Genomic DNA, 3134 nt, shown 5'->3' with positions numbered 1-3134 from the left:
AAACTGGATTCTTGTTCCATCACAACGAAAAGATAATGCCTATGTGATCGACATGAACAACAATGTTCCTGATGAAATAACGTTAATGTTTGTTTTCAAAAGTGTCAGAACATAACACCATGCTATGGCATCGTCGTCTTGGTCATGCAAACTCTAAAAACATTAATCGTCTTGCTAAAAATGGTTTGGTACGTGGTTTACCCATTAAGGATTTTGTGACTATTGAAAAGTGTGTGGCTTGTGCTTTGGGTAAACATCATCGAAAGACTCATAAACTGAAGTTGATCAATACTATCTCATCTGTTTTTCAATTGCTTCATATGGACCTTTTTGGACCAGTCCATGTCTTGAGTCTATCTCGTAGCTCTTATTGTCTTGTTATTACTGATGACTACTCACGTTTTACTTGGGTGTTTTTCTTTTCAAATAAGAGTGAAAATGCATTTTTGATCAAGAAGTTTGTCGTGCTTATGGAAAATCAACTAAATTTGAAGCTGAAGAGGATTCGTTGTGATAATGGAACGGAATTCAAGAATGCATCACTGAATCATTTTTGTTCAGAAAAGGGGGTGTTACATTAGTACAGTGCTGTACGAACGCCACAACAAAATGGGGTAGCTGAAAGAAGAAAAAGAACTCTTATCGAGGCGGCAAGGACTATGTTGTGTGATTCTAAACGGCCTCTGTTCTTCTGGGCATAAGCTATTAATACAACATGTTATGTTCAGAATCAGGTGATAATTAACAAATCCAAGATGAAAACCCATTATGAGATCGTCTATGGTCATAAACCCACTGTTGCACATTTCAGAGCGTTTGGCTTTCCTTGCACACTACTGAATCTCGAGTCTACTCCAAAGTTTGGGGCCACAGCTGATGAATGTTATTTTGTTGGTTATTCTGGCAATACAGCTTACAGGGTCTACAATAAGTCAACCAAGCAGATTCTAGAGTCCTATGAAGTTCGTTGGTTGGAAGAAAATGAGACTGATGCTCGTGTTGGTCCAGACTGGTTATTTGATTACAATGAACTCTTCAAACCATTCAATGTATTTCTAGTCATCAACACAGAATCTTCAGGTGGTCCTACTGTGGAAGCTGCAAAAGATAACCCACGGGCAGTATCTCACATCTCTCCATTTCTGGATGATGATTTCATTGAATTAAGTAATGACTCACCCACAACCAATGCTCTGCCAAAAGAAACTCCAGAAACCGAATGTTCGCAAAACTCGTCTGAAGATGCTGCTGCAGTTGAGGGGGAGAGTTCTATCCGTCAGATCTTTGGGAGCACACTGTTTCCCGATGTCATTCCAAATGAATATGTTGCCGGTACTTCATACTCTCACAATACAACGACCTCTTTATGGAAGAATCCCCTTGCAGAAGTTATTGAGAACTTGTTAAACCTGCAACCTAACAGTGATGTTTCCGATCATTTAATTCCATCAAAAATTCACAAAAATCATCCAATTGAGAATGTCATAGGTCCCATTGAAACAGGTGTGTCCACCAGAAGTCAGACAAGACACAGAAACAACTACCTGTTTTGTTGTTTCATTTCTCTAATTGAACCAAAGACAGTAAAAATGGCACTTCAGGAACCTAGTTGGGTTGATGCTATGCACGAAGAATTGAATCAGTTTGATAAATTGAAGGTTTGGAAATTGGTTTAGTTACTGGAAGGAAAGAAAGCTCTTGATACAAGATGGGTTTTTCGAAACAAGCAAGACGACACCGGGGTCATTGTTCGGAAAAAAGCACGGTTGGTAGTTCATGGTTTTCATCAGGTTGAGGGACTATATTACAATGAAGTCTATGCCCCAGTGGCTAGACTTGAGGCCATTAGATTTTTTCTAGTCTACGCATCATTCATGGGGTTCACAGTGTATCAGATGGATGTCAAGACCGCTTTCTATATGGTAAAGTCAAGGAAGAGATTTATGTGGATCAGCCACCGGGTTATGTTGATTCTAAGAAACCAAATCACGTCTTGTCGGTCCTGATTAGTCACTCAATACTCACAACAATGTCATAACCCACACATTCAATGTGTTGATAAGAGGGTTAATGATGGATTGCTAAATTAGGAAAGATTCTTGTTTGTTAAAGGCGGAATTAGAAACAAAAAATCTTGTTGCTAAAGAGGTTAATAAAAGTAACAGACACGAACAATAACTCAAAAGATTTCCATTTATTTAAATTGATTCATACAAATGTTAATCAATTAGGGTTTCTTGTCGGGAATGTATTTTCAGTAATAACCAAGGACAGCCGTCACACTCATTCAGGAATATTCGATCTTATCTGAAAAGTGTAAAGCAGCCAATCGTCCATCCCCGTAGGCGTGCCCTAAGATATTCTATTTATAGGCCTGCCACCTCCTAACAGCTGTCATTCCTTCTAGAAACCGTAATGATCAGTACATAATCAAATTACATTTTCAAAACTATACTAAGTGTAAAAACAGGTCTTCCGGGTAGACATTGTAACATTTGTCTCCTCCGAGTAGGCTTTGAGCCATTTTGTCCTTTACGAGTAGACCTGGTAACCTTGAAGTGTGCTCGGGAACAGTTCTCTGGGTAGACTTTACTTGGAGTATTTTCTTAAGAAAATACTCACCTAGCAAACATCAATATTCTTGACCGTAGCAAACTTTGGTCGATATGGTCCTACGAGCAAACTTGTTCTTCTGAGATCCTTCCAACTCTTTCCTGAGAATAACTTATTAGCAAAGCAATGTGTGCTTGGCAACACTGTAGCTTGCTCAGAGTTGAACCTTGCTCGATGGGTCCTTAGATAATTCTTTAACTTACATCATGCATGCTCGGATCACTGTTTATTAATGAATACCTTGCTAGATCATCCTAGTGCTTGGCTTCAAAAGCTTGGTTCAGCCAAGGGTTTACTAGAAAGCAAACTGTGCTCGGCTATGAAGAACAACCTTGCTAGACATTGTGAACCCTGCTCGGATGTACACTAAAGAATATTTCATGAAGATAACTTTGCCCGATAGGCAAAATATCATGCTCGGCCAAGTAAACCCTGCTCGGATGTCCAAGTGGGCTCGGTTCTATACTTAGCGATTTCTGAGGAGGTTGAGAAGATTCCAATCTTCCTTATACTTTTTTAGG

Source organism: Bidens hawaiensis, unplaced genomic scaffold (assembly GCF_021521415.1).
Source record: "Bidens hawaiensis isolate Kalapana, Puna unplaced genomic scaffold, B.hawaiensis_p1.1 tig00021031_1, whole genome shotgun sequence".
Classification (NCBI taxonomy): Eukaryota; Viridiplantae; Streptophyta; class Magnoliopsida; order Asterales; family Asteraceae; genus Bidens; species Bidens hawaiensis.
This window is presented reverse-complemented; position numbering follows the sequence as displayed.